The 14,765-nt window shown below is 37.0% G+C and overlaps 1 long non-coding RNA gene across 1 annotated transcript; it reads left to right on the forward strand.

Moving 5' to 3' along the window:
* The first annotated feature begins 397 nt into the window (after positions 1-397).
* On the forward strand, positions 398-13,696 carry LOC118500315. Its single transcript, XR_004902880.1, has 3 exons — positions 398-470; positions 8,732-12,412; positions 13,528-13,696. It is a non-coding gene; the product is annotated as an uncharacterized LOC118500315 (long non-coding RNA).
* Positions 13,697-14,765: the final 1,069 nt, after the last annotated feature.

Here is a 14,765-nt window from a genome sequence, read left to right on the forward strand (position 1 = left end):
TCATATTATCAGCCTCAGTATGTATACATATTAAAGTGTACAGGACATAGAACTCTATTATTCTAAAAATGTAATTTCCATTTCAACCTCCTATTTTTCTGGGATGGTAGAAATTTAATCTTCTCAGCCTGGGAGTTTTTCCCATACCCCCAGGGTCATGACTAAGGTCTGGAGGGAGTCTTCTCTTTGTCAAGACATTGGAAGGTGGCTTGTCTAGTAATGCTATTTGTCCATCCATAGAGATCCCTGAAAAGATGTCTTTTATTTCTGTCCCGAATTATTCTAAGTAAAAAACTCAATTTCTTAAATCTTCTCTATGCATTAAATAACACTCAATTTATGTCTTCAATTATCTCTATGCAGTAAATAATTTATCTTTTACTGCAGTTCATTCTTTAGGTCTCTTAGTGAGTACTCATCCAGATGGTCTGCATGTGTGTCATATCTCCATGAAGCAAAATGAAACTGAGGTAAATACAATCTAAGTTTCCATGTATTTTTAGTTATACCTAATGGAGACAATTTAAATCCTTTTTGAAAGTAGCTACAGATATAAATAAATAAAAATAGCCATATGACTGTTGAATTTGTAAATTTAATTATTTATAATCTTATTTCCTCCAAGAAAGGATTTCAGGAAGCTAACAGAAATGAATAGTAATATATCATGATAAACTAAATAGATAACAATAAATCATACAATAAGTTTATAGAAAATTGCAGAACTGGATTGTAAATTTAATCCTGAGGTTTAAAAAATTTTCAGTATATTGTATTGATTATGCTACTACACTTGTCCCATTTTTCCTCCTTTTAATTCCCTTCCACCCTGCAACCCTCTCCCACCAGCATTTTCCCCCCTTATTTTATGACCAAGGATCATACATATAAGTTCTTTGGCTTCTACATTTCCTATACTATTCTTAACCTCCCCCTGTCTATTTTGGACCTACCATTTATGCTTCTTATTCCCTGTACCTTTACCTCCATTCTCCCACAACCTCCCTGCTGATAACCCTCCATGTGATCTTCATTTCTGTGATTCTGTTCCTGTTCTAGTTGTTTGCTTAGTTTGTTTTTTAGATTCAGTTGTTGATAGTCATGAGTTTGTTGATATTTTGCTGTTTATATTTTTGATCATCTTCTTTTTATTTTTCTTAGATAAGTCCCTTTAACATTTTATATAATAAGGGCTTGATGATGATGAACTTCTTTAACTTGACCTTATCTGGGAAGCACTTTATCTGCTCTTCCATTCTAAGTGATAGCTTTGCTGGATACAGTAATCTTGGATGGAGGTCCGTGACTTTCATGACTTTGAATACTTCTTTCCGGCCCTTTCTTGCCTGCAAGATTTCTTTTGAGAAATCAGTGGATAGTCTTCTGGGTAACTGTCTCTTTTTTCTTTGCTGCTTTTAAGATTCTCTCCTTATCTTTAATCTTGGGTAATGTAATTATGATGTGTCTTCGTGTGTTCCTCCTTGGGTACAACTTGTTTGGGACTCTCTGTGCTTCCTGAACTTGTATGTCTATTTCTTTCTCCAGATTGGGGAAGTTCTCTTTCATTATTTTTTCAAATAAGTTTTCAATTACTTGCACTTTTTCTTCTTCTGGCACTCCTATGATTCAGATGTTGGAACATTTAAAGTTGACAGAGAAGTTCCTAAGCTTCTTCTCATTTTTTTGAATTCTTGTTTCTTCATTCTGTTCTGGTTGAATGTTTATTTCTTCCTTCTGTTCCAAATCATTGATTTGAGTCCTGATTTCCTTCCCTTCACTTTCAGGTTCCTGTATACTTTTCTTTAATTCACTTTGTATAACTTTTACTTCTTCTTTTATTTTGCATTCATACTCAATTCTTTCTGTGAGCACCTTGGTAACCAGTGTTTTGAACTCTGCATCTGATAGGTTGTCTAGTAAAAATATTTTTTAAAATATTGATTTGTGAGAGAGAGAGATCAATTTTTGTTCTACTTATTTATGTATTCATTGGTTGTTTCTTGTATGTGCCCTGACCGGGGATCAATCACACAACCTTAGCATACCAGGACAATGCTCTAACTAACTGAGCTACCTGGCCAGGACTAATTCTGAGTTTTTTAATGGCTAAAGCAAAGGGAGATTGCTATCTATTGAAGGATTCATGCAGCATCACAACACTGTCCAGAGGAAGCACAATGTCATCAACACTGGAGCCTTAGATTGGGATCTCCTGTAAATTTCCATACATGGAACCTTATGATGCTGTGGGTAATGTCCTCACTGTCATCCCTAAAACCAATCTGATACATGAAGTGTGTGAAAGATAATTTCAAAAAGCACCAAAGCAATGTTTTTCAAGTACTGATTTCTCTGATGGTGTAGTTTCAACCAGAAACAGTATTTGAAACACCCAGAGGACTAGAAGTGAAGTTGTCACATAGTTCAACTAAACACGTCCATCACAATAATATTGTGAATGAAGGCTGGGACATACATCCAACTAAATCACATCCAAGCATAATTTTGGTGTTTAAGGATCTTTCTCCCTCATTAGTTAGAACCCAGTTTTGGCACATTTAGAGTGAAAAACATTCACTGTGTGACCTTTGAGTTCAGAGCAGACCAGTTTTAGAGCCCAGGGCAAGCAGAATGAAAAGCAATCTCACCAACTGTGTGATTCGTGACATTGCTTTTTCTCTTTTAGACAGTGCTATGTTCAGCAGGTGCCATCTGGTCCCTGCCTATTTTTATTAGTTATTTTTGTAGCCAGGTGCTGAGCGTCCTTGTTTCTGAGTTTCTGAAAGAGAGTGTGTACTGCAAACATGCAAATGTCACATATGTTAAAAGAAATAAATTTAAAAATAGTTATTATTTGTTTCCTGTAAATTTTGGTGGCCCAAGACAAAGGCCCAGGTGCTCTTGTATACTGTAGTCATATCCCAAAGTAAACTCATTAGGGGTCTGGGAATGGCTCCGATTTCAGATCCAATCTCTTGTATCCCAGACACGCTGGTACCTCAGAAACATGAGAAACAAAGTCTTTGCTGTCATAATAATCCTTGGGAAATGCCAACATTTATTTACTTGTCTGATTCTGCATTATTTTGCAAGCTCTCTTAGAATAGGAAGTATTTATTTGACTTAGATACAATTTTAAACATTTTAACCTCAAAATATTTTTAAAATATTTTTTTGTAAATACAAGAAAATGTAGAGAACAGTTCTTTGCCATACACCCAATAATCTGCACTAACAAAGGGTGACATTCTGTCATATTTTTTACACTCTTTTTTTTGGCATGACAGTGTTGACATATAGTTTATATGCAGTAATGTGCATAGATCTTCAGTGTGCAGTGTAAGAAATTTTGACAACTATATTATGTACCTGTTTAACAACCACTCCAAATAAGATATGACAGTCCCATGAGTCCGAAAGTTCCCTCAAGCCACTTTTCCATCCATCCCCCCACTCAAGAGGCAACCTTTCCGATGTTCTTCCTGATTTTCTTTTACCACAGACTAGTTCTGCCTGTTTTTGCACTTCATATAAATTAAAACACATGGCATACATTCCTTCATGTTTAGCTTCTTTCACTCAGCATGGTGTTTTCTAAGGTCCTCTGTGCTGGTGCATACTGCAGTTATTTGTTTCTTTTTATTGATGAATAATATTTTATTGCATTTGTTCATCCTTCTAGTTGATATGTGATATTTAGATTGTTTCCAGTTAAGGCTACTGTAATTCTTGCACAAATCTTCTTCCAGAATATGTTTTCATCTCTTTTTTTTGAGAAGGTAATTATTTAGGAGTGAGATTGCTGAATCAGAAGGTAGGTGTATGTGAAAAATTCCAAATTACATTTCAAAGTGACTATAGCATTTTACACTCCCACCAGCAATGTGCAGGAGTTCTAGTTGATTCATATCCTCTTCAATATGAGGTATTGTCAATCTTTTGTTTTAGTCGTTCTAGTAGTTTTGTTTTGCATTTCCTGATGAATAAAGATATTGAACACATTTTCATGTGCTCATTGGACACATAGATATCTTCTCATTTAAAGTTTCTATTCAAGTTTTTTGTTCCTTTCTGTTTTTTTTTTGTTTGTTTGGTTGTATTTTTATTCCTGAGTTATAGAACTTCCTTATATTCTGTATATATGTCTCTTGTCAGATATACATTGTAAATATTTTCCCAATCTGACTTCCCTTTTAAATTTTTTGCCTATCTTAATTTATAAAGATATTTTTCAATGTTTTCTTTTAGAATATTTAAAATTTTAGTTTCAACTTTTAGGCCTGTAATTCTTCTTGAATAAATTTTTGTGTACAGTTTCAGAAAGGAGGTCAGGGTTCTTGTTTTTTCTCTCTCTCATGGGTATCTAGTTACCACAGAACCATTTACTGAGATTTTCTTTTTCCATTAAATTTGCTTTGGTGTCTTTGTTCAAAACCAATTGAATGTTTTCACTGTAGTCTATTTCTGAATTCTCCATTCTGTTTCATCGATGTACTTGTCTGTCATTATGCCAGTACCACTCTGTCTTGATTACTGTAGCTTTTGATTAAGTCTTGAGGTTACCTAGTCTAATTCCTGTAGTTTTTTTTCTTTTTCATGATTGTTTTGGTTATTGAGGAACATTGTATTTTCAGGTAAATTTTAGAATTGGCTTACAAGAGTCTATAAGAGTCTGTTGGGATTATGATTAGGATTGCATTGAATCTATAAAGTAATTTAAGGCAAATTGACACCTTAATAATATTGATTCTTCCAATCTAATATCACATTATATCTCTTTTTACTTAGATCTTTAACAATTTTTAAAACATTTTCTTGTGTCAGAGTAGATGTTCTTTCTGATACTATTTTAAGTGAAAGTATTTAAATTTCACTATCCAGATGTTTGCTGCCAATGAATGGAAATACAACTGACATTTTACTTTTGACCTTGAATCTTGTGACTTGACTAAATTCACTTACTGATTCTAGTTGCTTTGTACATTTCTTAGGATTTTCTACAAGACTATAATTTCATCTGAAAATGCATTTTTTACAAAATCCCTTTGAATCTTATGCTTTTGTTTCTTTTATTTGTTTTATTGCACAAAGGGTAGTATTTTGCTATATTTTCTTTAGGTCTTTTTCTTTTTTGTTTACTTAGCCCCTTTTTGGCCTTTCTTGTTCCCATGTCCATGTTACCTTACCTATTCTTTTGTCTGGCTCTAAAATTCTCTTCATTTTTAAGATATCTGTATACTCATTTCTCCTGTAGGTTAATCATATTCTCATTTACAATCAATTAGCATTTTCAAGTATTCAAGCTGACAAAGCTCCATGAGGCACCTTTTGTTCTATGACTGTAGGAGAAAATTAAAGCACACATTTTTTAGAAGGGCTAAACCTCATAGCCAGGAAATAACAAAATTTTAATTGGGTAGTGAATTTTAAAACAGGGAATTTAGTGCAAAATTACCTGAATAAGTGAATTGCAAGTAAATTCAGAAGTTACTATTTATTATTCAGATGTGTCAGGCTATTTCTAAGGGCACCTTGACATCACCTAATTGTAGAGATTTAAAAGTTCTATAAATTATAAGTAATTGAGATAATGGTTTTATTTGGTTCATTTAAAACACTGAATCAGTGTAAAATTTTTGTTCATAGCATCAGATGCTTCCTTCTATCACAATTATAAGGAATACCTCTCCATTTCCACTAAAAAATTACAAAATATGATTTTGCTTACAACTTGTAATCATAATTTTACATTAAAATTCATGGCTGATTTAATTAATTCATTCATTTATAAGGTGATATATTCTCTAAATTAATTTAGACTTACTATAGAAACAAGATCATTAAATGATAATGTTGTTTTACCAATATTTAGCTAATGAAACAGAAATCTCTTTGATGATAAGGAAGTACTGGTAAAATGTTGAAAGCTCATTAATTTTATGACTCTATATGTCTATCCACTAATCTATCATAATTTATATTTAAAATAAAATTAATACTAGTATAAATATACCAAGAGTCAATCTTTTGATACAACTAATTTTATTTCTTAAACATTAATAAGAGACAATGAAAAATTTGTGATAAGGCAAAAACACATTCTACACCTTAATATCTAGTATTAATGTTTAGTTTTTAATGTATATTGATGATCACAATCTCCATGTAAAACATATAACCTCTAGGACAAAGCTTTTCATCATTGATGTCATATTAGAATCATTTGTGGTACTATTAAACATCCTGATGTTCTGCCCTCTGAGATGCCAACCACTTGCTCATTTCAGCTTCTCCTCATCCTTATCGCTTCATCCTTATCATTGTGTTACTGTGCTATTGGAGCATAACCAACAGCCACCAACTTAGTGTTTAAAATAACACCCATTTGTTAATACACTGTTCTGTAGGTCAAAGTCTAGGTAAACTTGATGGGGTTCTCTGCTCAGGGTTTCACAGGCCAAAATCAGTGTTGTCTGGCCTGGATTCTTTTCTGGAGGCTCTGGGGAAAAGATAAGTTTCCAGGTTCATTCTCATTGTTAGCAGAATTCAGTTCTTTGTGGTTGTAGGGCTGAGGCCCTATGCTCTTTCTGCCAATAGGAGGGGGTGGATCTCACCGCCTAGAGGGTGCTCTGGGATCTTTTTCATGTGGCTCCATCCTCCTTCAAGTCAGAAACAGAGAGCTTTTTATGTATCGAGTCCCCCCCTGTGCTTCTACTCTCCCACTTCCTTTTCTATGACTGGCTGGAGAAGTCTTTCTGTTTTTAAAAGGTTCATCTAGATAATCATCTTGTTTTAAGGTCAACCAAGAATACACTTAAATATATCTGCAAAACCCATATGCTATACAATGTAACACCATCAAGAGACACCAGGAAGTAGAGGTCATGGGACTCTCGTAGAATTCCTCCTACCTCACCCACCAACCTCTAGGCCACATCTCTCTACCCACTGACCACCTGAGTAATATTATCTTCCATTCTATCACACTTCTATCATGACGAGGGTCTCAGAATTTGTGCAGAGACCCTTGTTACAGGTTTACTTTCGGGTTCCTTGACTCTATGCAAGAGATATTCAGCTCCAGACCTTATTATCATTATCAGAAATACTGTACTTCTGAGATCTGAAACCTATTTTTCTTCTTGGACAATAACGCTCTCCTAATGTCGTTGTTATAACCCATGTGGACATTACCAGGACATATAGCTTGAGGGGAAGGGGAAGGAGCTAGTGAATGGCAGGATCAGGGAAGTGAGGACTGAGTCTGTAGGAGGGCTGGAGGGTTTACATAAGCAGAGAAGTAGTAGTAGGTCATTCACAGTGTTGAAGGAGGCAAGACTGGACATTGATACCTAAGAATTCTTACTGCATGATTGGGGTTGAAGGCTTTGGTTTTCATGATACTGAAATCTGTGAGGTAGTAATGTTTTGGTACCAAGGGTCAGTCTGGATTGAGGCTGGGCCTCAAGGCAGCAAGGTGACAGCACCTAGGTTCCATGTTGGATAAGAGAACTGCCAGTGATTATGCTGTTAGCACTGCAAGCAGTCATTTGGCATCAGGGCAGAGCTCTAATCCTAGTTGGAAATCTGTTAGAAACCAGAAATTAGGCATAGAACCAGGCAGTTGTGGAGGGCTTTGGGGGAAGGCTGTGGCTGAGGTGAATATGGAGGCTGGGTTATAGGCAGCAAGATTATTTTAGATCTCATGGGCTGGAGAGCTGATGCTTCTAATAATCTTCTGGGTTTGTAGGCTGGACCCAGAGGCTGATATGAGGCTAGGTGTCACGGAGTTTAAGCTTCCAATTCCTACAACTGGATGAGGCTCAGAAGGCAGGACCCACATCTGCTGGCTTACCCAGTGTCACTGAACTTCTCATTCTGTAGTCTCTTGCCTAGTCCTTTCCTCAGGTAGGAACTGGGAGAAGAGTCTTGTCTTCTAGGTGGTCTCACAGGGACTCGGTGTGGTATGAGGTCCTGGGTGCCTCCATCCCATGGTCTTACAAGTTACAGGTCCGTGAGAGGGTGACAAGTCAGGTCCTGGATGGACAATGCTGACATCAAACCACAGAAAGTGAATCAAACCTAGGTGCCTATTGGGACAGGATAGTAGAGCAACAGGAGCAGGGACACAGGGTGAATAGAAAGGGTTCAAGATCCAGGAAAGTTGGGGCCGCAGGGCGATGGGAGGCAGACGGGATGAAATGCAGACCTGAAGCCCAATGCATTCCTTCCCTCCCCCTCTCCCTCCCTCCCTCCCTCCCTCCCTCCCTCCCTCCCTTCCTTCCTTCCTTCCTTCCTTCCTTCCTTCCTTTCTTCCTTCCTTCCTTCTTTTCTTCCTTCCTTTTTTAAATATTGTAAGCCCATTTTAACATGAGCTAGCCAGAGTGGGTGGACATATCTTTCCACTTTACTCTAGTCTAAAGCATTCTAAAATAACTTTTATATCACCATGTTCTTTAGAATTAGAATAGTTTTGGGGAGTACTTATGCTAACATTAATTTAAATGAAAAAATTAATTAGGGGAAAAAAGATCTTATTCACAACTAGGGCAGAAACATGGCCAGGATTTTATCTGTATCTTATTGAAAAATGATTGGCAGCTAAACAGTAGGCCCAAAGTGCACTTTCTGTGGGTGTCATTTATATATTGTTGTGTGCATTTATAGTTGGCTTAGCCATTGTAAATGGATATTTTATGTCATTGCCTGCCCATTCTGTTCTCGTTCTCAGAGAGCTTCAAAGCAAAGGCTCCTCATTCTGTACTGTTGCAGAGAATCGCTTGAACAGCGTGTGCTCAGTTGATTTAGTGGCCCTGCTGATGTCTGGACCAGCACACCCCTTTCTTTAAAGATGATACTCTGGAGGTGCACAAGAATGCTCTGTGCCCTTCAGAACACTGCAATGAAATACCGTTACATCACGGTAATGTCCTTTCACGCGTCCTGCAGGACACAAAATGTTCAAATAAGGGTGTTAGAGGGTTTGCAGAGCTGGTCAATAGATGCTTATTGAGGGCTTTACTGTTTTCTCTGAGCAAGAATGTGGGAAAACAACAGAGACCCTCATGTGGCTTGAAGTGTGCAGCCTCCGAGCCCTGCCCTGCTGGAAGTCCAGCTCAGCCATCGCTTCATCTTGCTCACCTGGCCTGAGCAGGTGGGCTGGTGCAAGCGTGCAGATTTCATCCCTGCTTGGCACTCGGCGGTGCTGTCAGAAACATGCCTGTATCATCAATTCCCTAATCACTCCCGAGAGACTGATGCATTTCTGTAAAAGCCCGATTTACATGGTGTGACTACAAATTAAAAAGACGGATTTTGTTCTGGTTTTGTTGAAATCATTCTTTAGAGACAATGTTTAAAACAAAATTTATCAAATGGTCTGTAGTCTACTTACTCCCAGATATTAATCTCTGCCAACCATGCTGGGAAGCTCTTTCCCTCTTGAAAAATTTCCATTCTTGTGAATTTAGTCCTTTCATGTGGAGTCAACCTTATAAGACTATTATTATTGCCTTCTCTTTTTTGAGGGAAAAGAACAAAAAAGGCATTGGCAGCTGATTGTTTGGCTGGTTCATAGAATGAGAGACAAATGACGTTTTCTTTAAAAATATACAAAGCTCTACTAAAATAGGACTTCATATTACCGGTTGCAGTTATTAACTTAGGAGCCAATGGGGTTTCTACTTTCTCAAGATAAAAGCTTCTCATGTTAACACCACCTACTGCATAATGTCTTGGCATAATGTGCAGAATTTTCTTTGTTACATAATTAGTGAATGGCAACTTTTTCCTCATGCCTTCCAATTTTGGGGCAAAGATAACTCCATGAGTTCTAAGAATGAGAGCTTGTGTTCTCCTTAGAAATAGTGAGCAAGGCAGTAAAACAGATTCTCTTTTTAGATTATGTGTTAATATCCTGCATTATTGTATGTTACATATACATAGGTTATTCAGACAACTTTTCTAAAACAGTAACACAAATAAACATTATAATTCTTTACCACCAACCTCAGTATTTCTGGAAAAGTGTGTGGTAAATAAAAGAGGTTTGGCAGAAAGCTCTTTCGCCTTCATTCTCAATCTTCTTGGCTCCTCACTCACTTCCTATGAATCTATAACATCCAAACTGTCCCCTGTTGGCACAGGAAGATGGGAGAAATGGATGTGACTGAGGCACTCATACATTTGGAGATTCCCAAAGCTTCCTGTACTAGGGGAGGGAAGTGAGTGCTGAGGACAGGAAATAGGTTTCTAACAAGGGAAGGGGCTGTCAAATCCTTTTCCCTGGCAGTCTCAGTCCCTCTGGAGAGCGGGGTCTCCAACCACCTCATGACATAAATTCTTTCCATTGTCCCTGGAATTGTGGTCTTTCCACATCACCACTTTGGGAATGTTTATTGACTGGTAGGGCTTAGGAAGAGTGGTGAATTATTTCCAACCAAAGTGTTCCACTTTGATGTGTGATTAGAGGGAGAATTGAGGGGCTATTAGATTTCCATAACGATTGGAATTGTTAAGACTGAAAGAAGTGCTTCTGTTTTAGTTTTTAGAATTTTTAGATTTATATTGCAAACCAGGATACAATTAAGGAAATATTGGTGTGCAAACTTAAAAAAAGTATAAAATATAGTTCTGAATGCCTTTTGTGTAGAACATTAGATCAGTGAGATCCAGAAACTGTAGAATAATAAACTCCTATTTTCACTTTTAAAATATAGGAGGCATATTTCACTGTGCTTGTTATACAGAGTAAATGGAAGGATAAAACATTGCGAATATTATGAAGTGTTGTGTTTCTGACTTGAGCTACTGTTTAGAATGCTGATTGTCATTTACACATTATGTATAGGAAACAATATGAGTTTTATAAAATTACTAAGTTTATGAGAGGATTAAGCAGGTTTTGCTTTTATAGTCATAACATGTTCAAATGTATTTGCATCAAATGGGAGATATAATTTCTCTTTGTAATTGAAATTTAAATCTCAGCAGAAATATGGCACTTAGAAAACTATTTTATGGGCCTTTCTTTTATAAAGATTCTGCACAGAAAGAAGGTTACACAGCTGGAGATTGTTTAGAGACAATTAAGACTTATTGGCTTTTCAGCTGTTGATAAGAGCAGGGTGCTGGGACTCTTGGCATCTTGAAATCATTACCCAGGTGATTTTCCTTTACAGCACTGAGCTCTTTGGTATTCTGAAAAAATTATTTAGCATCAGAGACTCAAGGGGATGGTCAGGATCGATGCAAAGTATACATTTGTCTTTGACATGATGCATACAGGGTGAACCTGAGACCCTGGCCATCTTTTCAAGACTATGACTTCTTTTCCTGAGGAAAATATTAAAGAATAATTTTTTTTAATACCTTCTCCTGTTTCTTGCCCTTCTGAAATGGCTCCCTACTTCCTATAGATTTTAATATCTACCTCTGTCCCTTTTCCACTCCAGACTATGAAAGAGGCTCCCTGATACAACCACCCTGAGAAGTAAGTGAGTTAGATTTATTCCCAAAATACTGATGATGGGGACAAGGATTTTATGGGTGACTTTTACTTAGGAGGAACTTTCAGAATCCATTCATAAAATATTTTTCACTGAAGGGATCTTTCTGGTCACTCACAAATCAAACCACATAGGGGATACTTACATTATGAATAAACATGTCTATTTTACACAAGATCTCTGAGAATATAATCTTTTATAGTTAAACACTTTAAGTTGGCAACTGGCTTGATCATGTTATAGCCAGACCACAAGGGGCCGAGACACTCTGGTGCGAACAGACACTCTGGTGCAAAGCATCAATGATCTGAATTCCTCCTGCAACTAGTAGGAAATTTGAGTTGACTTATTTTCAGTAGTGTGAGTAAGGATATTATACAGGTAAGGGTGAATGTCTGTTACTGAAGTTTGATTTCCGAGCTGTGACTCTTACCCTTACTTGATAAATCTCTCTATATTTTAATGTGACAAAATTAATTTCTTGATACATAGTTAAAAGCAAGCTGAATAATAAATTCATTTAATTTACCCTATTACACTAGTACTTTGTGTGAATTAACTTTGGGGAAACATATTGAACTTGTCTTGGACTTTCTTTTTCACCCTGGGACCAGAGATGGATGGTGTTACAAATGCTCCATCTCTGTACTTTGCTTCTGCTTGACATGATTTTGTTCTTTTTGACAGATGTTCAGTGGTAAAAAGTAATGTGATTATTAAGTTCTCACTTGACATTGTGGAAATTTCAATGCTAAGTTAGCAGGTAAAAGTGTCATAATCTATTTCTATTATGTTTACTTCCAGAACTTCAAAGGATTAGAGCAATCGGTTCCTGAGTCAGAAAGGAGAGTGTAACATGCCGACACCAAGTGAAATTAAGTTTGTTAACAGTACTTGACCTTTCTGTAAATACTCAATTTTGTCAAATACTTTTCATCATGATGATAGTTTGAAACAAATTAACATTCATGGTCTTACATTGCTTATGTTAACTGGAAAGATATTATTTTAGTAATAGCCCTGCATTAGCCTCTCACGTATTGAGCAAATGCCACTCCCTGGGGCTATAATAACCACCAAGCTGTAATAGATACAGGGAAATACCAATCTGCTTTACTGAAGTGATATATGGTGAGAGACAATGGCTTCTTACAAAGGTGCTACTGATTAATTGGCCTCGGAGAGTTAGGTCTCAGTCATATTAACCTGAGTATTATTGCAGCAATGGAGAATGCTGGGCACAATGGTCACGTTCAGAATGCGGCAATTCAATTATGGTGACTCTAATAGCCTAGTCTGATAGAAATACAATGCTTGCTGCATTTAAAAAATTTCTAGTGGCCTCATCAAAAATAGACAGAAGGGAGTTAATTTTTTAAAAATAAATTATACTTATATCCAAAGTATTATCATTTCAACATGCAGTGCTAGCCCCATGTCCAGTGCCCAATGGCCACGTGTAGCTAGTGGTTACAACATTGGCCAGCACAGCTACTTTGACTCTAAATGGGAATCAATGGGAAGAAAGTGACTGAGTCAGACTGGTGTGGTGGAAAAAATCTTGAGACAAAAGTTCAAACAACTGCAGGCTGTGAGGATCATTTACTAGTGACAGGGACAATTTGTGCTAACCTCACTGAGATTTAATTTTGTTATCCACAAAATAGGAATAGAAAACTAACTCTACCATATTATCATATGTAAGTAGGCATATGAAAGCATTAATAATAACTATAAAGAACTAACTAATGGAAGGTACTGTTTTGGAGGCTAAAATTGTTTGAGTCAAAAGTAATTCGAGGAACCTTGACTGAGGGCTCCATGCTGGATCCCATACAATTTTTTTGAATGGGCCTATTTCCTGCCTCTAGTTCCTGGCTCAGTTTTCCTTTGAAACTTCTGGATCCATTCCCATTCCTCCTTTAACATACTTAGTTTAATTACTTTTTAAAAATATTGTCTACTTGGCTCAAGCGTTGGACTAAGTGCTTTATACACATCATCTCATTTAATCCTACAGACAACTCTACAGGTTTTGCTTCATTTTCTGGAGGAAGATGATTTACAAAGAGATTAGGTAAGTTGTCCAACATCCCACAGAGAGGAAGTTGCCATTTGAGTAAGGCCATCTGAACCCCACGTCCAGTTGGTTGTGCACCAGATAGTTGGGTTCCTGCCTATTTCATTTGCTGATGTTGTATGCTTCTAAATGTGTGTATATTTTTAATAATCTGTGTATTATGGACTTTTGACAACTTAAAGAAACGATCCTTTAGACTGGAGAGAGATGGCCCCTTCTCCCCTTCTTGGGCTGGCCAATTCTTAGTAAAGATTCAGCAGGAGCATGCCTTTGATAATGTATGTTGACTGATCTAGAGCTTACCCTCCTCTACCTGGCCTGTACACCCCAGGAGGTGGTATTCCTCTGTCTTAAGCATCTCAGGGCTAGGTACTAGGCAATGAAAAACCACCCCTGTAGCTTAGAGTCCACCAAAATCATCCAAAGCAGCAGACAGTCCTAAGCTATTTACTCTGTCCTGTCTTGTCTTTCCTGAAGGAACACCAGTGAAGGTCATGATCTAAGCAGTCCCCTTGCTCCCATCTTTTGCCACCTTAACAAAACCTGGTACTCATCCTGTAACTCTGTGTGGCATGCAGTGACCATCTCTAGTACATGTGAGTGTAATAAACTTTGTTTTTTTGTGCCTCTCTTGGGTCCCTTCTAGTGTCTCTACTTGATTGACCATCATCTAAACACAGAACAATTAACCACATCAGTTGACAGCATTCAACTGATGATAAGCTTTTGAATGAAACTTTGTAGTTTTCCAACTGGTATGATAACCATCTGGAGGACAATGGGAAACCAAGAATGATCAAAATATAAAAATGACTGGAGATTTCCACAAGTGTTTTAATGTATTTTATTGATTATGCTATTATAGTTGTTCTAAAATTTCCTCTTTTGCCCACTTCTACCCAGTACCCCATTCCTTCCAGCAATAACCCCCTTTGTTCATGTCCATGGATCATGCATATCAGTTCTTTTATTTCTCCATTTCCTATACTTTTCTTAACATCCCCCTGTATTTTTTGTACCTACCAATTATGCTTCTTTTTTAAAAAAAGATTTTATTTATTTACTTTTAGAGAGAGAGAAAGGGAGGGAGAGAAACATCAAAAAGTTGCCCCTCATATGCCCCCAAGTGGAGACTTGGCCTTCAACCCAGGCATGTGCAATGACTAGAAATTGAACCA

Source organism: Phyllostomus discolor, chromosome 4, assembly GCF_004126475.2.
Source record: "Phyllostomus discolor isolate MPI-MPIP mPhyDis1 chromosome 4, mPhyDis1.pri.v3, whole genome shotgun sequence".
Taxonomy (NCBI): Eukaryota; Metazoa; Chordata; class Mammalia; order Chiroptera; family Phyllostomidae; genus Phyllostomus; species Phyllostomus discolor.